Source organism: Syngnathus scovelli, unplaced genomic scaffold (assembly GCF_024217435.2).
Source record: "Syngnathus scovelli strain Florida unplaced genomic scaffold, RoL_Ssco_1.2 HiC_scaffold_25, whole genome shotgun sequence".
Taxonomy (NCBI): Eukaryota; Metazoa; Chordata; class Actinopteri; order Syngnathiformes; family Syngnathidae; genus Syngnathus; species Syngnathus scovelli.
Genome location: NW_026061342.1, coordinates 816,653 through 841,809, shown reverse-complemented (window position 1 = coordinate 841,809; position 25,157 = coordinate 816,653). Strand labels below are relative to the sequence as shown.

The following is a 25,157-nucleotide window of genomic DNA, read 5'->3' as shown; positions in this document are numbered from 1 at the left end:
ACTTTTGGGCATCTGAGACGGAAGGATGTCCAAAGCATCACGTCACCTGCTCTGGTCGGCATGGTGGTGGGACGTTGAGGTCAACCGCTTTGGGGTTGGCTGAATCTTTGGTCGCAGGATGCCACACACTTGAAGACAGAAGCAGAAAAGCAGAGCTAAATGCAAAATGTACTCACCGGTGACTCCAATTTTTTCCCCCCCTGAAGAAATGGATGGACGGGTGGCCCCGGCTGGCCGGTGGGACTCTTGTTATTCTGACCCTTTTTAGTGCGCGTTTGGGGCAACAACCGTTTTTTGTGGTGCTCTCTTCTGGTTCAAGAGTGCCCTGCATGTGAATTTGCCTTTCCTGCCTTCTGATTGGATGAGCGCCGGTGTGACGCGGTGCCTCTGTCACTGTGGCGGGGGGTATACGTCGGCATCGGAGCGTCTGCCAACGTCTGAGACCGGCTGGCGGTGTATCGGAAGTGTCGAGTGCGGTGCCGCTGGAGCTCACTCACCAGCTGGTGTTAGGGCCACAGAATGAAGGCCAAGGAGAAGAATAGAAAGAGAAACAGAAACTTCTCCTCCAATTGTTTGATTTGTCTCTTCTGAGCTTCGATGAATTCTTTCAGCTCTTTGTTCCTCTAGGACGGAGAAATGGAAAGCGGCCTTCAAAAGCCAGTAAGCGTGCAAGTAAGTGTCGGGCTGGCTTTGGGCCCTTACCTGTTGCGCGCTGTGCAGCAGATCCATTCTCTCTTGGAGGATGCAAGCGTCGCGCTCCCTTAACTCGCACATCAGGGCTCGCTTCCATTGGTCCACGGCGCTCCTAAGCTCTTCTCTCTGATCCGCCGTCAGCACGTCATTCACGCCAGCGTGGCTGGCTTTTTCGCCGTCCGTGGCGGGCCAGTCCCGCTGCGGTAGCGCCTCGTACAATATGGCCTCCAGCTCCAGGATCCTCTGGGCCGCAATCCTCGTCCATCAGTGGTCCGGCGGGAGATTTGAGGGCGGCTTACCTTATGAGCCTGGTCCATGGAACGCTTCCTGAAGTCCAACTCTTCATCCAGGTAGCCCTTCTGCTTACAGAACATATCCTAGCACAGCTCAAGGTCAGAATTGTTGGGGCACATTGCCGGAGTTCCCCTTGGCTGATGTCGCGTGTCTGTCTACCTTCTCACTTTCAATGTCCAACATCTACTGTTGAAGTGCTGACTTGGTCACTTTGATGTATTCTAACCACTGAGGAAAGGCTGCTGTCACGTAAGCAGAATGCGAGAGCGTGCGTGGACGTGCCCGTTACCTTCTCGGCTAGGGTGAGAAGGGTCCTGGCGTGAATCACGACCACCTGCTCCTCGTTGGTGAGATTCTGCAAGAGCCCAAAGGCACAGCGTCAACAAGCTTCTTTCAGCGCAAAGCCTTCCAAAAGTCACATTTGAGCCGCCGAGTCTCGTGGAGTGCGAACATAAGGAGTTCGACATACACTTACGGCGTTATCGCCCAGGATGTCCAGCTTCTTCATCAGATCACTGATGACGATGTCCGGGGGAAAGGCGCAAGGAGCAATGTAAGGTGTTCTGGGACCTCGGGTTAAGGTTAGGGTTGCGAGGGACGCCTTACGTACGCTCACGCCCTCGGCCTCGCAGTAGATCTGCAAAGGGCTGAGGCTGTCTGGGAAACGGACTTGCAGAAACTTCAAGACGGGGGAGCGCCATTCCCTCTCCTGAAAGGCAGAGGCATGCATCCGTCCGTCCGTCCGTCTGTCACATCTCTGGCCTCAACACGCTTGTGCGAGTCTTCCCACCTCCAGCTCCAGGATGCGGAACTCAAGCAGTTCGTTTTGGTCTCGGATATCCTGGATGTGCTCTTTCAGACGCGCTTCTTCCGCCTCCATCCGCCTGACCTGAAAAGACAGTCAGACCTCATCTGCGGGGCTTCCCGACGGGTGTGACGCCAAGCGACTCCGCCCAGCGCCTTTCTTTCCGTCACCTTTTCGGCCAACTGCTGATTGCTCTGACGCAGCAGCTGCTTCTCCTCCACCCACTTGACATTCTAGAAGAGACAAACGCGTGGACAGCTTTGGAATGTTGTGTCATTTTCATCCACAAATTCTTTGTTTGACTGGAAAATGACATTTGCTTTTCTCCACATTTTCCCAGCCACGTTCAGGGGGGGGTTGGTCCAGTAATGCCAGACGAATGAGTGACTGAAGAATGTAGCTATTTTGTCTGAGAAAAAGGTGTGCTCATTGATGAGCTTACCTGTCCTTGTTGCTTCAGCGCTGACTCCAGATCTGCTACTCTGCTTTGATAGTGATCCATTTCTACCATCAGCTTTTCTCTGGTCTGAAAGGAGGAGGAGGGAGGCTCCTCCTCCTCCTTTCAGACCAGAGAACACCCGAGGCTGGGTGAGAACGGGGAGGCTGCGACCCGGCCGGGGGTTGCGGGAAGGGGCGCCACCTTGATCTCCTTCTCGGCGTCGTAGTCCCCTCCGCTGGTCTGGGCGAGAAGCGCGTAGGCTCGTTGCAGCGCTTGATATTCTTGCGTCAGCTGGCGGTAGCGAAGCTCCGCCTCCTCATGCACACACCAATGCAACACAGCACTAGTGTTAGGGTTTTCCAGGTTATCTTTATCGTAGGATTATGTTGGAATGCAACAGGTAATAAATACCTTACCTTGTCCTCCTTATCTCAAGGTCGTAAAACATCCCCTGACATGTTTAGACTAGAGGACAAGGGCTTTAGCCAGCCTACCCATACCCCCACTCTGTTTCTCTTAATAAATATCCACGTGCAGGAAGGAGGGCAGATTTCATTCCTGAAGCGAGTGATCTCTCCACCTGCAGGTGTCTAAAAGAACTTGCCTTGTCTCCTGTGTGGTTCTTGCAAAATAAGTTGGAGTGAGCAAATCTCTAACATTTTGGTGCCGAAACCCGGGATCCTCATACCCACCATCTGACCGGCGAAGGAGGACGTGCTGCATTGTCGACAAGCCAGCGTCCATTAGGAGGACCTGGAAGAGAAAGTCCTGGGAAGAGAATTCTTCGCTGGGCCAGCATCTTAGGTCTGCCTTCGTCTGACAGAGGTGGATTGACGGGACCCGGCAGTGCAACGAACCAGGGGACAAGTAAGTTAAAGGCCTGAAGTTGTGTGATTGTGTTGTTGCTTGTGAAACGCGTAAAAAGGAAGAAGTGCACAGGAATAAGTTTTGTGGAAGGAGGGGGTGTTGTAGAGTCCCCCTCTGGATGAGGTGTCTCTTTTGGAGCAGTGGTTCTCAAACTGTTTTAAAATCTCAGTACCTCCGTGAATCATTATTTGACGACCACTGTTCTAGGGAGTACAACCTCGCGTTGGCAGGGCTGGGGACAAGGACTTTTGTCTTTAGTTCCCAGGGAAGGTGGGGGGTGTTGTAGAGTCCCCTCACTGGATGAAGCAGCTCCTTTTTTTTAAAAAAAGGAGGACTTCGCGTTGGCAGGGCTGGGGACAAGGACTTTTGTCTTTAGTTCCCAGGGAAGGTGGGGGGTGTTGTAGAGTCCCCTCACTGGATGAAGCAGCTCCTTTTTTTTTAAAAAGGAGGACTTCGCGTAGGCAGGGATAACTTGCGTGATTGAGTGTGTGACTGGTAGGATAAATTGACTAAGAAGCAGTTCTAGCGTTGATCCACGGCAATAAAACAGGCTAGTAATCTGTCGAAAGGTCAATTTAAACCTGCATTGAGGATCCTCAAAGAAAAAAAATTGAAAAAAAAATGTAAAACCTTAAACTACTGAAATTAAGATGGGAAAAAAGAACGGTAAATCTCTTGCTCTGCTCTTCTTTAAAACGAGAAGTTCATGGCAAGTAGATTTCTTAATTGTATGGAATACATGCTGAAGTGGTAGAAGTGCTAGAGTGTGGTTGAAATCTTCACAAAGAGATGAGAACGAATTCAAGAGACAAAAGCTAGAAAGATGAAAACTGATGCGGTCACAAGTGTTTGTCAGACCAGGAGACAATAAGGCCCCTGTGAGCAGGTGCAAGGCCGCAGCTCAAGCCGCGGCTCAAGCAAGGGGCAAGAGGAGTTTCCGGTCCTATGCAAATCATGTATCGAAATTTAAAAGATCTGAAACCTCTCCCATATGACAGCAAAACATGTCATTGTCAGGTTATCAAAAATCGTTTTAGATTGTTAGAGCCCCTGTCCACACAAGAAGTATGACAATGCTGTTTGTAGGCCCAATTACAAATGAATAGGGATCAAATTGTGTTACACTGAAGTTAAAATATGCAAATCGAGTGGTAAAGAAATGCAACTTGCTTCTAGAAGATAAATAAATAAAAGTAGAATGTGCTGTCCTCGTGTGCATGGGAGGGACCAGCTCATGATCGACCACAGGAAATGGCCAGCCTGTGACGAATCATTGGTGCTGGGAACTACCTTTTGCATGCGAGAGCTGTGCATGTGTGTGCGTATATGTTAAAATGATGAACATTGGCTAAAGTTTTAGTATAAAAAAATTTGCTAGACTGTGGTCTATTCAATTTACACCGCAGAACAGAAACAATTTTGACAGATAAAAATGAAAGAAAAAGAGAGAAATCTGTTTGCGAACAGAAACTAATCCACACTAGTGCATGTTAGTGTCAAGCCCTCATGAGAAATTCGGAGTTAACAAAACAACAGAACATGCTTTCAGGAATTGGGAGAAGCTAAATTGTGAATTTAAGATTTTGCAATGCTACATTTAATAGGAATAATTGATTGGTTGTGTTATAAGATTATGCAAACTTTTAAATGCAAGCTAAATCTGAGAGATTGAGTTCTTCAAATTTAAAAACAAAGAAAAGAAATTCAGATTAATTTGCCAATTGTTTGTTTTAGTTAAGTTTTTTTGAATTGGTGGATTGTTCTACCAGGAAACCTGAGTTGAAAATGATATATGAATGTTGTGTGGTGAGCTTGGATGAATTGGGACCAATGTGATAGAAAGACTCCTTTTTGGAGACTGCGTGTGAGATGCAAATGAACATTGATGAATGATAGCCTGAATGAAAAGAAATTACAGGTTGAATGGTTGAAGTCGTTGGCGACTACTATAGAAAATTAGTAGAGCGACTTCGATGAAAGAGTGATTTTGAGCAGGTTGAATGTTAGAAAGAAACACATAGCTTTTGGATTGATAATTAACTAGAAGAAAAAAAACTGGAGAACCAGTAACACATGCAGAAGATGTGTGAACTGAGAAATTGAGAAGCGTTTTGGAAAGAAAGTCAACTTAAATGATGATGGAATCGTATGTAGTAAAGAACGCATTCTCCCAAAAAGTTTGTCAAGGTGTGAGGCATGGGCGTTGCCAAGCCTCAAAAAGGGGGGAGTGAGTAGGACAGATAGTGGAAGATAGTAATAATACAACACGTTATGACAATGAATTTTCGAATACATTTGGTGTTATATTGTGGTAATTTTTTTGTTCTGGTGTAGATAGGTTAGCAACACGAGAGATTTAGAGGTTCAAAAGAAAGACAGTTAAAAGAAAACATTTTTGATTTGGACAATTGCAGGCTAACAGGAACATGAGAACGATAAGAACTACGAGGTGGGATCCAATTTCATTGGGGAGATTGAGAATTCACAGCACCATACTCTAAGTCACATTTTTGAGCAAGCATGACAATAACATGTGAGAGGTCAAGACATACAGATCAGGGCTTGATGTGGAAAGCAGACCTCGATGAGTTGATTTTCAATAATGATACTGAAGACAACATACTGTCCGATTAAATTGGAACTATAGATAAAATGTAGCTCAAAAATAGGATGAGTTGCAGGATTTACGATATAAAACCGAGACCGCTGTTATTAGGAGAATTTGAAGTTTGGTAAATAAACGTTACCAGCAAATTGATGGAAGCAGCTACATTTGGAAATAGTCTTACAAGTTTGATGTCCCAGCCTGTCATTCTCAGTGTCAGAGTCCCTGAAACCCAATCCGAGACTTCGCCTGCAGCCGTGAACAACTACAAAATGGTGCCTGGCTCTGAAGCACCTTTGACCTTTGGCGAAGGACAAGAAAAGACTGCTGTTGTGCTTGGAGGAGGACAAGTACACTCCGGAGGACAGACAACATCCTCGGGGACGAGAAAAGACAGTGAAAAGCGGAGGAACTCACAATGATGAAAATTGACTCATTTGAACAATGGACTCATTCAAGAGTGATGGATGGGGTCGCTCTGAAGCAACAACAAAAGAACACCAACTTGAGAGGGTGAAGTGCGGCAAAAAGATATGGACTTGGAGTGTCCGACAACCAAATCGCACTCCTTGCTACGGCGTTCCCAAATTTGGTGAAGCTTGGTTCAAAGTGGAAGGGAGGTTCATTGTGCACTGAGTTTGACAGAACTGAGGAGATTTGATAAATAAATAAATAAAAATTTGAAAAATACGTAGGGCTACAGATTATAATCAGAGATTGAACAGATTTGGATAAAACAAATAGGCTAAAACGGTAGGAAACAAGAGCAAGATCTGATATTTTGGCTCATCAAGCTTAAAACGTAGAGGTCGAGTTATATAAATTCAATGACCCCCGCCTCCCCCGGGACGTGGGAAAAGCTCTGCCGGAGGTGGGAGTTGAAGCTCTTCCTGACAGGAGATTCTGCCAGACGTTCCCAGCAGACTCTCACAGAGTGTTTGGGTCTTCCAGGTCGGACCAGCATCTTCCCCCACCATCGGAGCCAACCCACCAACAGGTGGTGATCAGTTGACAGCTCCGCCCCTCTTTTCTCCCGAGTGTCCAAAACATGCGGCCGCAAATCTGATGACACAACTACCAAGTCCTGGTGCCATTGCCCACGTGAGCATTGAAGTCACCCAGTAGAACGATGGAGTCCCCAGAAGGAGCGCTCTCCAGCACTTCCTCCAGGGACTCCAAGAAGGGTGGGCATAGACACAAACAACAGTCAGGACCCGTCCCCCCACCTGAAGGCGGAGGGAAGCTACCCTCTCGTTCACCGGGGTGAACCCCAATGTGCAGACGCCCAGCCGGGGGGGCAATAAGTATACCCACCACATCTGCTCGACACATCTCACCGTGGGCAACTCCAGAGTGGAAGAGAGTCTAGCCCCTCTCGAGAGGGCTTCTACCGGAACCCAAACTGTGCGTGGAGGCTAGTCCGACTATATCTAGTCAGAATTTTTCTGCCTCGCACACCAGCTCGGGCTCCTTTCCAGCCAGAGAGGTGATATTCCATGTCCCAAGAGCTAGCTTCTGCAGCCGGGGATCAGACCGCCAAGGTCCCTGCCTTTGGCCACCGCCCAGCTCACACTGCACTCGACCCCTTTGGCCCCTCGCACAGGTGGTGAGCCCATGGGAAGGGGGACCAACGTTTCCTTTTCGGGTTGTGCCCGGCCGGGCCCCATGGGCGAAGGCCCGGCCACCAGACGCTCGCCTTCGAGCCCTGCCTCCAGGTGCAGCACAACCAACGTGTGGAAAAGATAATGCGCACGACATTTTTTCTCAAAAGCATGACTTGAAAGAAGGTCCAAACCAGACAAACAGCAGAGGATGGTTTTGATCTATCCACCTCTGGGTTATGGGCCCAGCACGCTCCCGCTGCGCCACTCTGCTGCTCAGTGCTAGCAATTCATCAAGTCCTCTAATCGGCTAACAAGCATTCGGTTCCAACTCGTAACTGGATTCTGACTGTCACTCATTACATTATGAACAAAGCTCAGTCGGGCAGCACTAACCTGGATGCTGGTGGAGAAACCAACTTTTTATCCACTTTCAGATTTTATTAGAAATGTCAACAAAATTCAATGTTGAAACTGCAGTTGGTAGGTAGTGTCGCTGAAGCGCTGGATTTAGGCTCTCAGTCTCTACTAAGGCGTGCGTTCAAATCTTGTGTTAGTTCCGCTCTATTCTTCTGGCCTGACTCCTTTTGGCGCAGCCGTTGTACATATGATGACCCTGGAAAGTTCTTGGCAAATTCTCATTTGCCTTTCATGTTCATCGGGTCTACCATTTTAATAGGTATCTACACTGTGTATTTGGATAGAGACTGGTCAAAGGGGACACATATATGCCTCGTGAACTACTACATGCATTACTGCGGATGAAGAAGAGTGAACAAATAAGTCATCAGACAAGTTTGCCGATTTTTTAGTGCCCATTAGAGCAGCACTCTGTTCCGTACTGTAACCTGTTAGGTTTGTTCCCAGTTCTTTATCTTTAATGCTCGATATCCTAACAGTAATTACCAAGAGAAAGCCTTCACAGTTTAACTATTTAATGTATGCCAAAATGATTGATGCACAGCTGTGGAGCCCTTTCTGCGAGATGCAGAAGAAGGTTCCTCTCCCAGCGCCAAGGTTCCTGCTCTTATACTACTCTGGCCGCCTTCCTGCAAGGAGGCGACTGCCTAGCCTGTGTGATAATGTGTGACCTTGTCATCTTAACCGAGAGCGACTTCTACATATGTGCAAAGGGTTTCATAGAGTAGAGAAAGCTAATAAAGCAAGAGAAGTGTTACAGCGATATAATGGCATAGCTCAAGCTCCCTAGCTAATCACATGTGCCAAAGAGGCCTATTCTAACAAACCGTTGGTGAGAATGGGTAGACGGGGAAGCCTGTAAGCGAGTCCCTCACTCGCATACTCCATCGCTTCTCTGCCTTTTGGCTAAGATAAAGTGTAGTATCTGTTCTTGGGTTTGGGGGATTAAGAGAGCTGACCGTATGTTGGAATAATTTTAAGTAAAGCTTTGGCCTGCCAGAGCTGGAGGCCTCGCCTTTACGAGTTTATCTTTTCCTTTTATCTCTTTGTTCCTTTTATGTGATAGGGATGTCTTTTGATCCCTGTCAGCCATTTGTACCTTTCCTGTCCTTATGTTGTCTGTGTGTTTTGGTTCCCGTAGAGTCCTTCACTAACAATGAGCAGGGCTTATTTGCATAGGTGAAATGTTCTTTGTTTGATTCACAGGAATGTCATTCCTTCTATTTAGATATAGGTTTGGTTCATAGATTGTAGTTTATCAGACCTGTTTTTCTTTGTTAAGGGATACATACAGTTAGAAGTAGTTGCATTAAAGTTATCCCATATTTACTCAATGTTTGTTTAAGGAACTGCATACCGGTTACCTCACGTTTGCTTAATGTGTGTTGAAATGTTTAGGACAAGTTACTTATTACTATTGTGTGTTAATTACCGAGTAGATAAAGTTAGCAAAGGTCTAGTTGCATTTGTTCCACAGCAAAGCGGCAATCAACGTGCGTCAGGACATTTGTTGACCTCGAGGACAGGTCAGCCAACTGTGAAGGAAGACAGCTGCGGACGGCCTCTGCGGGGGGTCAAGAGCCAACAGCGAAGTGCTAATTCACACCACACTACATTCTTTTGCTAATCAGCGTTGCTACAGACACAATCCCCCCTCCCTTTAGTGTAGCAACGCCTCTGTAACCAGGGCAACCATAACATTAAAAAGAGGGGCACGTGGAGTAAAGACTCAGAACTGATGGAGGTTGTAACTGAGATTGCTTGCTCTATCGTTCTCCTCGCGAGTAAACCTGTTCTGGTTGTCTTCTCCTCTTCATTCCAGTGAGTGATTTAATGTCTAATCGTATTTAGACCCAACATTTAATTGGTCCTTCGAGCCGGATGCCAACACACCTGAGGATTCCAGCGGACGGCAGCAGAGATCCAGAAAGACCGCGCGCGGCAGGACCTTCCTAGGTGGGGTCCTAGAATCCTTTTCAAAGGCTGGCTGTCTGCTCGTCAGCTGGGATCTAAGGGTTGAAGGCAGTCCGAGGTGCAGAGGTGAAGAGAACCAGAGGGTGAGTTTGTTTTTTTTTAAAAGGAATGAGCGGCCGAGGGCTCGGTGCCCTATAAAAGTCCTAGGACAGAACGGAGAGGTTCGTTCTAAAGGTACCTAAACGGAAAGGTCCGTTTAAATAAAAGTTACACAACGCCAGTGTAACAAACCGGTTAAAGGACAGAGGTGTCCGACGGAGAGGCCCGTCAAAAGTAAAAGGTCAGCGGAAGACCACGTGATGCCGAAAATTCCGTAATACTGAGTGATTGAGAGTGTGAATGGGAGTACGTATCACTAGATACAGTATTCCATATTAAAGCAGTGGGGAGCACATAACGTGGTTCTGTGGACGCAATAGGCAAGGATTCTCCACCAGAACGCTGGTAGAAGTGAGAATCACCACAGGATCTTTTCGTTATCCCACTGGAAACACCCGACTTTAGAAACCCCTATGGTTTTACAGTTGGGACCAAATTGATTAAAATGGGGAACGGGAAGAGTAAAAATAATATCCGAGATAATCTTAAATGTAAAGATTGGAAAATAATTGAAAGGCAGGATCCCGACCGACTTAAAAACCTCGATAAATGGGTTAAGAAATATAAATTTGAGGGACAACTAAAAACAACCAAATTGATAGAACTTAGAGGCGCCATGAAAGAGAAAACAAAGAGAGACCCTAGAAAGATGAAAAAAGAAGGAGATGAGGATGTGGTGTTTTGGCTCAAAGTAGCAGGAGAGAGAGAGAGAGGGGAAAAAGAGAAAGTGGAAAAGGCACTGTATTGTAGGAAGGAAGATGATGAGACTGGGCCTAATAGTAGGCAGGCAAGAGATAATCAAAATTTACAGCAAGCTAGAGAAGAAGGGGGAGGTGTGGAGGAAGTAGAGAAGCACGTAGGGAAAGCACATGCTACAACTTCAAAACATAAGGTCATAGAGAAGTTGTATCCGCAAATACCCGACACTGGTGCACAAGAGGGGTCACCCCCCCCTTATGGGTTAACAGACAGAGCCACCAGACAGAAGAACCCAATAGAAATGGATTGGTCAAAGGAAATGGGAGCAAACTATCCGTTAATCCCTAGAACCAAACCTGGGTCCTCAGCCCCAGTTGCTGAAGAGGCAACTGTTGAAAATTCGGAATTAACTCCAGACATGCCGCTGTATCCAATGATACAAGTGGCCAACCCAAATTATGACCCAAGAAATGAACAAGTACACCCGAGGGTGGTAATGGTTTACAGAACATGGACAATGGATGATATAAGGAAAGCATTAGAAGGGGTAGTTTCTTATAGGGAGGATGTGGAACAGTTCTGTACAGGAATGGAAGACTTGAGGAGATCTTATAGTTTGAATGGGACTGAAGTCCAACAAGTCTGGATGACTGCTTTGGGCCCTGAGTGGCATTTGGTCAGAGGAGAGTGGGCACCCATAAATGCTCGGGGTCAACCCTTACCCTATAACAGCCCAGAATTAATTAATCAAATGGAAGGGCTGATTAACCGGGTACGCAACAGATATAGAATGAGAGCAAATTATACAGAGATAGGGAGAACAAAACAAAATGATAATGAAGCCTTTGACGAGTATCGAGTGCGCATGACAAAAGTGTTTAAAACACACAGTGGGCTGGTGGAAGATATTGCGCCTCAAGGTGCTTATCAACAGCAATTAAAAAATGCTATCCACGCAGGGTCCAGGCCAGCAATACAAGGCTGGGTGATAAAACATTATATAGGCATGAACACCGGAACTTTGGAGGAATACATAAATCACGCCCTCCATGCAGAAAAAGTAGTCAAAGAAAAACAGAAACAAGTGAAAGCGACAAAAGAAATTTTTTTGGTAGGTGAGGACAGTGACACTTTCTACCAAAATACAGGCAGAGGGTGGAAAGGTCAGAGGGGGCGAGGAGCCACTAACAGAGGCGGCTTTAGAGGCAGAAGCAGAGGGAGAGGCAGAGGCATAGGATTTGGACAACCCTGCCAGATAGAATGCTGGAGTTGTGGAGAAAAAGGTCACATGGCACGTGACTGCACAAAGGTACAAAAACAGTTATGACTAGACCAGGGTCAAAATAAACCGGGTCCCCATGTAACAAAATGGGAACCTGACTGCCAATATGAAATGGAGATTAGCCTAAATATACAGGAGATATTTTCTCTAGACACAAAGGGGCCGCAGATCAGATTGCTGGTGAATGGGAAGGCAATCACTTTCTTATGCGACTCAGGAGCATGTAAAACAGTCTGTAGGGAGCAAATACCAGGCGCACGCGAGTCAGGGAAAAAGGTGGGGGTCAAAGCTGCAAATGGGCTAATGACCCATGTCACAATGTCTGAGCCAGTTTGGATAAGAGACCCTGAGGGAGAGGCATGTAACCTACCGGTTCTGCTATATCCCGACTGTCCAGTGAACTTATTGGGAAGAGATGGCTTGACGCAACTGACATTGGCATTGATAACTGATTCAAATGGGAGATTGGTGGTGAAGAGAAGGGATGAATTGCTGAACAGCAATGCAATGGTTCTCCAAGGTACAGGACAACCATTCTATGATTATGCTTTGGGCATACCAAACATACACCCAACGAAAGTTGCGGAAACACTACTTCATGAAGGCGAAATGTCTCTGACAAAACCGGAAGAAAGGATGCAATCTAATGATTTGCATATTACCACCTGGTACAAAAACTTTCCGGGGCCTGACAAATTATACTATGACACTCTTATGAAGCTGTCACCAGTCAGAGCCACAATAACATATCTGTACTCAGATACTGAAAGTGTGGCAGCAGCAACAATAAAGATACCAGAAGGGATAGATCGAAAATTAAATAGGATGAGTTATCCATTGCATGTATCATTATTCCGGGGCAAACATATGGAATGGAAAGATCTAGGAAAGTTCGTGGAAGAGGGGGATAATGCCACTGATTGGGTAGCAACATCAGTAAACACATGGAGAAGTGAGAGCACTGGAATGACACGTAAAGTGTTGAATTGGACAACCCACGTTAAAGGGGAAGTCCACATGACATCCGATGAAGACGTGTGATCTATACTTCTAACGCAAAAAGAGGAGGAATTGTTGGCAGAAGTCCCTTTTCAGTTGTGGTCCCAAGGACCAACTGATGTTGGATTAATAAAAGGAGTCTCCCCAGTAATAGTTAGATCAAGAACCGAATATAGGCCGTGCGTTAGACAATACCCATTGAAAAAAGATGCATTGGAAGGCATAAAACCTGTAATAAGCGATTTAATCCAAGCAGGGGTGATAGTAAAATGTGATGATTCACCCTGCAACACTCCAATTTTTCCTGTGAAGAAGGCACCACCTTCCACAGGGTGGAGGATGGTGCAAGATTTGCAGGCAGTAAACAACGCTGTCATTCAAAGAGCACCATGTGTACCAGACCCACATACGCTGCTAAATTCATTAAGACCTGATGCTAAGTATTTCACCGTAGTGGACATTAGCAATGCATTCTTTTCTGTACCAATTGATGAAGGGAGTCAATTTTGGTTTGCATTTACATATGAGGGACAGAGATACACGTACACTAGATTACCTCAGGGGTATTGCGAAAGTCCTACTATTTATTCGCAAGCCATGAATGCAAGCATGTCCACGTTTCAACCTACGGGAGGAAGCCAACTTTTGGTGTATGTGGATGATGTGTTGTTAGCCTCACCCGATGAGGACAGTTGCAAACGAGATACCATAGAATTACTCAGTCATTTGGCAAAACAGGGGCACAAAGTGAACAAAAGCAAGTTGCAGTTATGTAGGTCAGAGGTAAAATATTTAGGACATAACTTAAGTGCAGGAGGAAGAACAATTGTCTCAGACAGAAAAATTGCCATATTGCAAGCACCAAAACCAACAACAAAGAAGCAAATGATGTCGTTCCTGGGGTTAACAAACTACTGTAGATGTTGGGTGCCAAATTATGCAGAAATTACAGCACCATTGCAGAAATTAATGTATGAGAAAGATATGAAAATGTCATCACCAATCATATGGTCAAAAGAGGCAGAAGAGGCGTTTTGTGTAATAAAACAAGCATTAGTGTCGAGCGCAACCTTAGCATTACCAAATTATGCTAAACCTTTCATCCAGACTGTAGACTGTAAAGGACATTTCATGACGTCACTATTGATGCAGAAATCAGGAGATAAGTATCAGCCGATAGCATTTTTTTCAACCAAATTAGACAGTGTAGCATGTGCGCTGCCACACTGCGTAAGGGCAGTAATTGCGGCTTCTATGGCAGTGGAAGCGAGTGCAGGAATTGTGCTGTTTCACCCATTAACTCTTAAAGTACCTCACGCGGTGTCAGCCCTGCTTTTACAGACTAACATGACATTCTTATCACCAGCGAGACATTTGTCATGTATGGCAACATTGCTGTCCCAACCCCATTTGACCTTAGAGAGGTGCACAATATTAAATCCAGCCACATTGATCCCAAGTGAGGAGGATGGTGAGAAACATGATTGTCAAGAATTGGCTGAAAAAACAGCCAAGTCTCGAACAGATTTACAGGACACACCATTAACAAAGGGGGAAATCCTGTATGTAGATGGGTCATCAAGGAAAAGTGAACTGGGAAAAACGCTAACTGGGTACGCGGTTGTAACAAAAGATAAAGTGTTGAAAGCAGAAGCTTTACCATCGAATTATTCTGCGCAAGCTGCCGAACTGATCGCCTTAACTGAAGCATGTAAGCTAATGAAAGATAAAGTGGCAACGATTTACACAGACAGTCAATACGCGTTTTCTACTGTTCATGTGTTTGCACAATATTGGAAAAATAGAGGAATGGTGACCTCTACGGGCAAGAAAGTGACCCATGGCAAGCTGCTAGAAGACCTTTTAGAGGCAGTTCAAATGCCTAAAAAAGTAGCTGTATGCAAATGTGCAGCACACACACACAAGGCTGATGAGGTGTCGAGAGGAAACGAGTTTGCAGATAAGGCCGCAAAGGCTGCTGCAGAAAACACACCAACAATTTTTTACACACAAGATGTAGACCAAATCACTGATACAATTTTAAAAGATATGCAACAACAAAGCCCAAAGAATGAAATTCAATTTTGGATTAGAAAAGGGGCAAAAATGGTGAATGACGTCTATAACTGACCAGAAGACAGGCCTATCTTGCCAAAAAATATATTTAAATGGGCAGCAATATTGACACATGGGGCGACGCATGTGTCAACAGGGGGGATGGTAGGGCAGGTCAGCCGAATGTATACAACATACGGATTTAATTCATATTCAAAAAATTTTTGCAGAGCCTGTTTGATATGTGCTAAACACAATCCACAAGGTAATCTTAGACCAAGGCGAGGGAGATTTCCCCAACCACAATATCCATTTCAAGCAATACATATGGATTATATTGAATTAAATCGAGATGATGGAAAAAAATACTGCCTGGTCATAATAGATGCGTTCTCAAAATGGATCGAATTGGCTCCAACCAAAACGCCGGATGCTTTAACCGTGGCAAAAACACTATGTAAAGAAATAATACCAAGATATGGGATTCCAGAGAGGATTTATAGTGATAATGGGACACACTTTGTGAATCAAGTGATAAAGAAAATCAGTACAATGTTCCACATAGAATTAAAACATCATTGTTCCTACAGACCTGAGTCCGCAGGTTTAATTGAACGGATGAATGGGACGATAAAAAACCGATTAAAAAAGTGCATGGAAGAAACTGGTAGACCATGGACAAAATGTCTAGATTTGGTAAAACTGTACATTAACATTACAAGTACTGCGGGTTTAACCCCATATGAAAAACTGTTTGGGCGACAATATAGATTACCATATTTCCAAAATGAATGGGAAACTGATGATGATTCCAATCTGGCAGATTACATGAGAAAAATGTTTGAGAAGCAAAAAAAACAAACCACTAATGAGGATGTTTCTGTCCCTCAACAGGAACTGGAATTAGTGGAACCAGGGGATTGGGTTCTCATTAAGAGCATCAAAAAGAAACACTGGCATTCTCCCAAGTGGGAAGTGCCGTACCAAGTATTGTTGACCACTCCAACAGCACTCAAAATAGCTGAGAGGTCAACTTGGATACACCTAACACATTGCAAGAGAGTCATTTCCTTTGAGGTAACGTCCGATCAAAACGGTGAGCAAAAGTCTGATTAAGGTGGCCTTACCTCTCAGTGAAATGCCAATGCCAAGGAGGTGGATCAATGAGGCTGTTGCATGCCTGGTAGCCACCTTGGCTGCTATTGTGTTATTTTTGGCAATATGGTATTCACAGGAACCAGTGGGCGCACACCCAGCCATGATGAGTGAGGCAGAGATGGGTGAGCAACTTAACCACACTGTCTTTGAAAATAATACTGCATTGTATCGGGCTAAACGACAAATTGAACCTGTTATCGAGCAAAAAACTGTGCCTGCGGGACGCACTACAGACAGGTGTGTGAGAATGTCTGGCAGTAGTGTGGAATTATTGCACCAGAAAGGGACAACGGTAACTTATCAATTCGACCTTTGCAGTGTAATCTATTGCGGTAAATCTGGGCTGCCATGGAAAAATCATGATATTTACATGTGTACTTTGACAACGAATGCTATAAATGCAGTGCCGTGGTGTAAATGGGAAAATGTGCTGTGGAACACTGGGCCTAAGGGGTATGTTTCCGCTTACACTAGGGCATGGGAGAGGATGTTACAGAAGGGAATTACTTTGACTAGGGGGCAAATGCAGCCAGTAAAAGATGGCCAGTACAATCCAATTTTACTGACTATATCAAATCTCAAAAGTAACCCATACTCATTTCGAACAGTGGGAACTTTAGCTGCTGCTTTGCAAGTGCCAGGTTGCGGAGGGGTCTCATCGATCAATGATTTTTATCTGGTGTTAGGCGTAGATGTACAAGGTGAAGACCCCTTGGGGCTGATAAAGATAAAGTTAATCGAGGAGAAACAATCACAACAATTAATCCATCAAAGTTTACCTGTTCAGAAAGATGACACTCAAATTGTTTTACCACAGGTACCTTCTGTGGTGGCAGTAAATCTGTCAAGAATGAATGTGGATGATTGGTTTCAAGCTACTACAGGTGTGACTGGTAAAAGTAACAATTGGTTGTTATTGGCAGAACAAGCTGCACAAGCAGCAAAAACAGAATGTGTTGTTTGTATGGGTCCCCGACCATTGCTGTATGTTGTCCCGTCGCCGTTGTCCAAAGATTGTGTGAAATCTGTTATGGCCACTACAAATCCTAGCCCAGAGTGTAAAATGTGGGATGAAGTGTTCCCTATGACGTCTGTTCAGAAAAGGAAACCATTGTTTTCGAGAAATGTGGCAAAAGGTAATTTTACGTGTATTTACATGACCGGATCTGGAAAAAAGCTGGGAAATCTGTCAGACGACTGGTGCAGTGAAAAAATTGAAACCGATGTATCCTTTGTTCCTGTGTCACGTAGCGATATATGGTGGTGGTGCGGAGATAGTAGAATTTTTGATCGTCTGCCGAGAAACCGTACGGGTAGTTGTGCTTTAGTCACGTTAATTCTGCCCACAGCCATATATCCAGTGACTGCCGTAAATCTTGTGAAAGAGGAGCAAAGGGTTATGCCGGTGGAATGGGTTAAAGTCGATAGAACCAAAAGATCTCTAAATTGGAAAGGCGACCATGATCCAACTTACATAGATGCAATTGGAGTACCCCGAGGGGTTCCTAGCGAATATAAATTAGTTGACCAAAGTGCAGCAGGATGGGAGTCTTCCATTTGTTGGTGGTGTACAATAAACAAAAACGTAGACAGGATAAATTACATCCATTACAACGTGCAAAAATTGGGCAATTGGACACAAGCGGGGCTTGAGGCAGTGCATGAACAGCTAGCCACGACTTCCCTAATGGCCTTCCAGAATCGCATTGCTCTTGATATGTTGTTGTCTGAGAAAGGAGGGGTCTGCGCAATGTTCGGAGAACAGTGCTGTACCTTTATCCCCAACAACACCGCCCCTGATGGGAGCCTGACAAAGGCCATTGCAGGCCTGCGAACCCTCAACACGAGGATGAAAGAGCACTCTGGCGTGGACACATCAATGTGGGACAACTGGATGCATGCCTTTGGGAAGTATAAAGCACTTGTGTCCTCAATTATAATATCAGTTGCAGTATTTACTGCTATACTCACCTTGTGTGGATGTTGTTGTATTCCATGTCTGCGTGCTCTGTTTAACCGTCTCATCACTACAGCAATATCGCCCATGGAAGACAGGATGGCCCGGGTATGCCTAATGTCTGAACGCCAACATGTTGATGATAACGATGAAGATGAAATTTTTGCACTTGAGTTTACAGACTTTTTTCCAGATCTGGGTGTTTCCGAATAATGATGATGCAACAACTAACCTTTTTGGGTGTAAACATATTTGTGCTCATGCCTGTGATCCGACAACTGAAAATCGAGTGAAGTGGTTGTTCTTGGTGATGAAAAACTTGAGCTAATATGTGATAAACAGGGAGGAAATGTTGGAATAATTTTAAGTAAAGCTTTGGCCTGCCAGAGCTGGAGGCCTCGCCTTTACGAGTTTATCTTTTCCTTTTATCTCTTTGTTCCTTTTATGTGATAGGGATGTCTTTTGATCCCTGTCAGCCATTTGTACCTTTCCTGTCCTTATGTTGTCTGTGTGTTTTGGTTCCCGTAAAGAGTCCTTCACTAACAATGAGCAGGGCTTATTTGCATAGGTGAAATGTTCTTTGTTTGATTCGCAGGAATGTCATTCCTTCTATTTAGATATAGGTTTGGTTCATAGATTGTAGTTTATCAGACCTGTTTTTCTTTGTTAAGGGATACATACAGTTAGAAGTAGTTGCATTAAAGTTATCCCATATTTACTCAATGTTTGTTTAAGGAACTGCATACCGGTTACCTCACGTTTGCTTAATGTGTGTTGAAATGTTTAGGACAAGTTACTTATTACTATTGTGTGTTAATTACCGAGTAGATAAAGTTAGCAAAGGTCTAGTTGCATTTGTTCCACAGCAAAGCGGCAATCAACGTGCGTCAGGACATTTGTTGACCTCGAGGACAGGTCAGCCAACTGTGAAGGAAGACAGCTGCGGACGGCCTCTGCGGGGGGTCAAGAGCCAACAGCGAAGTGCTAATTCACACCACACTACATTCTTTTGCTAATCAGCGTTGCTACAGACACAATCCCCCCTCCCTTTAGTGTAGCAACGCCTCTGTAACCAGGGCAACCATAACATTAAAAAGAGGGGCACGTGGAGTAAAGACTCAGAACTGATGGAGGTTGTAACTGAGATTGCTTGCTCTATCGTTCTCCTCGCGAGTAAACCTGTTCTGGTTGTCTTCTCCTCTTCATTCCAGTGAGTGATTTAATGTCTAATCGTATTTAGACCCAACACCGTAGAAGAGAGAATTTTAACCATAAAAGTGGTGATTTTACCCTTGCTTTTACTAATCAGTTCTGTTTTCATCCCAGCAAGTAAGTTGCTTTTAGAATTGGACCGAGCCATTTTTTACTTCACCTGGAAATCCAAGTCAGAGGGACTGAAGAGGGACACCATGAAGAAAAAGAAAAAAAAACAGAGGAGAAGGAGTCCCGAACTTAAAACTCTTCCTCGGAAGCAGATATGTTGCCCTGCACCTGCGAAGCGCGCTCGTTACACCAAATGCATCGAAAAGCCAAGCAATGACACGATTCTGGATGGGCTCATACTGTCACGGTCGGGTGGTGGAGCATGGAGCAGGACGACCAAGTGCAGCTCGGACCAGGGTTTATTGAAGCAACTCAAAATACAGACTCGGTAAACTGACATGACTTAAACAATAACTTGACTGACTGACCGGGACGTGGAACAAGAAGACAGCAGGACATGACGGCACCAAGACAGGACGACACACCGAACGACAGGAACCAAAACCAATGACCAAAACCAATGACCAAAACCAATGATCCGACAGGGAGAGAGGGGCAGACAGGACTTTTATACACGACAGGTAACGAGAGGCAGGTGGGACCAATCACACTGATCATGGGCACACAGGAGTGGAGGGGCGAGCACACAGACAGAAACCAAGACAGACACATAGTGGAGCAGGGCGAGACGTGACACATACCTCCGGAAACTAAAGCTAATACCCATCGACCAATGAATTCCTGTGTCTTTTAACGCGCCACCTTCTTATTTCTTCACCAAAAAGTTTTTGAAGAACTTTAAATTAGAGCAAGAAAATAGTGACATTTTAACAAGTCACAGATCTATGATCTCTGTCGTACAGCGGGAAGTGGTTTGTCCAGTGCTCGGACCCGCATTCGGCGAGCCCACAACAGTTTGGCACAACGTCAACCACCCCGCCCTCTCGAAACAAACTTGTTGGGACCTGTCGTGGATGGTGGCCCATGATGGCCTCCCAGTCAGGTCCGTTATGCACTCCCGGGGCAATCAGCGCTCTCAACGTGCCCCCGACCTGGCTGTGGCGCCCAGGAGTCAGTGTGGCACCTGCTCAGGTAGTTCATGGCTGCCGTATACCTGTGGGCGACCTGCAGTTCCCGGCAAGGGAAGTGTTGAATGCAGACATCAACATCTCAACAGACCCTTCGCACCCAGGTTGCAGCCTGTTTGAACTACTCCCCTCCGGACGCCGTTATAGAGCTCTGTACACTAAAACCAGCAGACACAGAGACAGCTTCTTCCCCCAGGCTGTCGCTCTGATGAACTCACACCACTCTTAGAGTCTCAGAGTCATTACTGTGCAATAACATCCCGCTTTCCACATCTTTTTTGTTTACACTGTTTGTACTATGTGTCCTCTCTGCATCCATTGCAGCCTGGTCATCCTCGAAGAGGGACCCTCCCATCTGTGGTCTCTTCTCAAGGTTTCTCATTTCCCCTAGCTGGAGTTATGAGTTTTTCCTTGCCCTCTTGGGAGTTTAAGATCAGTTTAAGATCAGGGGATGTTTGAGAATATCTTTCATTTTTCACATGTTGTTGTTAGTCACCTAAATGTTGAACAGAGGCTGTGATTTACCGAAGTCAAATTCCTTGTTTGGCACGCTCAAACATGGCGAATAAAAAACTCTTGAATCTTGAATCTTGAACCTTGTACTCTATGGGGTGAGCCCGTTGAAAATCAAGCAAGAAGACTTTACAAAGCAGTGGCTCACTTTTGCTGCCATCAAAGACGCCATGTGGACTTCCAGAAATTTGCTGGTAAGGAGGCACAGACAGACAAGGAAATGATGGAATTGGGCTAAAATGGTGCACGAAAACAGTGTGTATTCACCTTTATATTTTGTTTCATGTAGCCTTATCAAAATGAATAAAACTTCTCTCTGTATGTGCATTCACGTGTAACATTGAAGGAGGTAGATATTTTGTTTCAATATTTAAATAAATACCATCATTGTCTATTAAGACACTAAAAGTTGATGGAACATTTTTTGTAGGGCTGCTGTGTTTTAACAAGGAAAGACTCATGTGCTTATGGATGAAGACGACTTGTACTTGTGATTGTGCTTGTGAACAGTAAAGAGGAGTGCTTGTGCAATTGACAGGGTTGGTTATTGTTTTTTATTTAAAAACAATATTTTTTGCCAAATTACAATAGACTGGCATGTGCCAATTCAAATGGGTCCCACCAGAAGTTAAACTGCATTGATAAACGAAGCCCCTTCGTTAGTCATCACTTTACCGTGGAGGAGGGGTTTGCACGCCCCAATGATCCTAGCAGCCATCTTGTCTGGGGCTTCATGCCCCTGGTAGGGTCATCCATGGCAAACGGATCCTAGGTGAAGGGCCAGACAAAGCACGGCTCTCACAAGCCCCTTATGAAGAAAAACATAAATGGATTTTGTTTTCCCTCGCCCGGACGCGGGTCACCGGGCCCCACATCTGGAGCCAGGCGTGGAGGTGGGGCTCGAAGGCGAGCGTCTGGTGGCCAGGCCTTCGCCCACGGGGCCCGGCTGGGCACAGCCCGAAAAGGAAACATGGGTCCCCCTTCCCATGGGCTCACCACCTGCCGGAGGGGCCAAAGGGGTCGGGTGCAGTGCAAAATGGGCGGCGGAAAAAGGCAGGGACCTTGGCGGACCGATCCCTGGCTGCAGAAGCTGACTCTTGGGACATGGAATATCGCCTCTCTGACTGAAAAGGAGCCCGAGCTGGGCGTGGGAGGAGTTTGGCGAGGCCATGGAGAATGACTTCCGGATGGCTTCGAGGAAATTCTGGTCCACCATCCGGCGTCTCAGGAGGGGGAACCAGTGCACCGTCAACACTGTTTACACTGGAGATGACATGCTGCTGACCTCGACACGGGACGTCGTGAGTCGGTGGGGAGAGTACTTTGAAGACCTCCTCAATTCCACCGACACGCCTTCCATTGTGGAAACAGGGCCTGGAGACTCTGAGGTGGACTCTCCAATCTCTGGGGTCGAACTCACTGAGGTAATCAAAAAAGTCCTCTGGGGCATGGCCCCGGGGGTGGATGAGATCCGCCCAGAGTTTTTAAAGGCTCTGGATGTTGTGGGACTATCATGGCTGACACGCCTCTACAGCATTGCGTGGACATCGGGGACGGTGCCTCTGGATTGGCAGACTGGGGTGGTGGTTCCCCTCTTTAAGACGGGAGACCGGAGGTTGTGTTCCAACTATAGGGGAATCACACTCCTCAGCCTCCCTGGTAAGGTCTATTCAGGGGTGCTGGAGATGATGGTCTGTCGGGAGGTCGAACCTCGGATTAAGGAGGAGCAGTGTGGCTTTTGTCCTGGCCATGGAACAGTGGACCAGCTCTACACCCTGGGCAGGATCCTCGAGGGGGCATGGGAGTTCGCCCAACCTGTCCACATGTGTTTTGTGGACTTGGAGAAGGGGTTCAATCGTGTCCTTCGGGAAGTTTTGTGGAGGGTGCTTCGGGAGTACGGGGTGCTGAGCCAACTGATAAGGGCGGTTTGGTCCCTGTATCACCAATACCAGAGTTTGGTCCGCATTTCTGGCAGTAAGTCAGATTCTTTCCCAGTGAGGGCTGGACTCTGCCAAGGCTGCCCTTTGTCACCGATTCTGTTCATAATGGTTATGGACAGAATTTCTACACGCAGCCAAGGCGTTGAGGGGGTCCAGTTCTGGGACCTCAGCATTGCGTCTCTGCTTTTTGCAGATGACGTGGTGCTGTTGGCTTCTTCAAGCCGTGATCTCCAGCTCTCACTGGGGTGGTTCGCAGCCGAGTGTGAAGTGGTCGGGATGAGGGTCAGCACCTCCAAATCCGAGGCCATGGTCCTCGGTCGGAAAAGGGTGGGATGCCCTCTCCGGATCGGGGATGAGATCCTGCCCCAAGTGGAGGAGTTCAAGTATATTTGGGTCTTGTTCACGAGTGAGAGCAGGATGGAGCGCGAGATCGACAGGCGGTTTGGTGCAGCGTCGGCAGTAATGCGAACTCTGTACTAATCCGTCGTGGTGAAGAGAGAGCTGAGACAAAAGGCAAAGCTCTCAATTTACCGGTCGATCTACGCTCCTACCCTCAACTATGGTCACGAGCTTTGGGTCGTGACCGAAAGAACGAGATCCAGAATACAAGCGGCCAAAATGAGTTTCCTCTGCAGGGTGTCCGGGCTCTCCCTTGAGAAGCTTGGTCATCCGGGAGGGACTCGGAGTAGAGCCGCTGCTCTTCTACGGTGAGAGGAGCCAGATGAGGTGGCTCAGGCATCTCATCAGGATGCCTCCTGGACGCCTCCCTTTGGAAGTGTTCCGGACATGTCCCACCGGTAGGAGACCTCGCGGGCGATCCAGGACGTGCTGGAAAGACTATGTCTCTCGGCTGGCCTGGGAACGCCTTGGGATTCCCCGGGTTGAGTTGGATGAAGTGGCTGGGGAGAGGGAAGCCTGGGAGTCCCTCCTAAAGCTGTCTCCCCCTCGACCCAACCCGGATAAGCGGAATAGGATGGATAAATGGATGGATGATAAACGAGGTTTTAAACGTGATTGTCTGTCTGCACTCGGCATAATTTCTCTGTTTATGTGAACATGTTCACACGTGCCGGTATAAATTATGTGAACGTATGATTGTTGCACGGAGTATGATATAGGCGGCTATCCGTTGCAATATTGATATTCTTTCGCAGAGCATCAACAAATTGAGATATACTCTTATTGTTCCTCTCCACGGAAATGGTATACTCTTTATTGTTCCTCTCCACAGAAATCTTTAGTAAAAGGCGAAAGATTTATTCGATCTGAAGAGAAACGAGTGATCTGAAAATCTGAGTCAAAACGGGCCACCCCACTGCTGGTCTCACTAAATTCACAGGCGGTCTCACACTCAAATTGCAGCAACCATTCCTTCTAATACAAACAATAGAAGTTGATGGATTTACTATACTTACAAGGACTCAAGCAAAATAGAATGTTTAAACGAGTATTTTGTGTTCATTAATGTCTCACTTACTTTAAACATTGTTGGCGCACAGGATTGTAGGTATCTGATCGAACACTGATGGCGCTCGTTCTTTCAATTATATTGGGCGTCTATTTTGATTATTGATGGTAAAAACAGTTGTATGTCTTGGTACGTGTACTTTTGGTCTGAGAGAACGGGAAATGATCCCATCCCTGTGTTTTATTTGAAAATTTGTAATTTCATAACTTTATTCAACACAAATCGGGAAACAAAATACGATCGTAATTTCTCAAATGATTTTTCAAACTTCGGAAATGCTCTATGTCTCCCTTGTGTCGCAAATAATTGAGGCTTTTGACGTTGCTGGCATGGTTTGGAGTGTAATTCACCTCCACTGCGTTGGTGGCGTTTGATATTTGACATTAGAAAATATTTCTGTCATTTTACTTTAGAAAGTAAAAGTTGTTTTCTAGAAATCCATACTTGTGATGTATGAGGAACAACAATCGGGCGCATTCTTAAAAAGACAGACCTACAGCCGACAAAAAGGTTTTGATACGTTCATATCATATGACGAGTCAGGAACGTGGTAATTACATATTATTTTGCATTTGCTAATTTGGTGAATACAGTTTAACGAGCAAATGCACAGTGTTAGAGATTCGCTCAGTCCAACTTATTTTGCAAGAACCACACGGGAGACGAGAAAGTCCCTTTAGACACCTGCAGGTGGAGAGTCCATTCGTCGCTGTGTGTACAGCGATGTTCGAATGGAGGTCTGACTCTCGCCTCCTGCAAGAGCATTTTTATTAAGAGAAACAGGGTGGGGGTAAGAGTGGACTGAATAGAGAAAGCCCTTGACCTCTAGTCAAAACATAGCAAGGGGTGTTTTACGACTTTGTGTAGGATGGGACACGCTAGGTGATTTATCACAGGTTGCATTCCAACATAAGCATAAAACTAATCTAGCTAGGTTA

At 45.9% G+C, this 25,157-nt stretch overlaps 1 non-coding gene and 2 pseudogenes across 1 annotated transcript; 1 reads left to right on the top strand and 2 right to left on the bottom strand.

Moving 5' to 3' along the window:
• Positions 1–518: 518 nt before the first annotated feature.
• LOC125993026 (janus kinase and microtubule-interacting protein 3-like) overlaps positions 519–25,157 on the bottom strand; it is a 128,075-nt pseudogene continuing 103,436 nt past the window's right edge.
• Positions 8,611–8,800, top strand: LOC125993057 (U2 spliceosomal RNA). The gene has a single exon (XR_007489962.1). It is a non-coding gene; the product is annotated as a U2 spliceosomal RNA (small nuclear RNA).
• On the bottom strand, positions 23,950–24,034 carry LOC125993045 (U5 spliceosomal RNA; annotated as a pseudogene).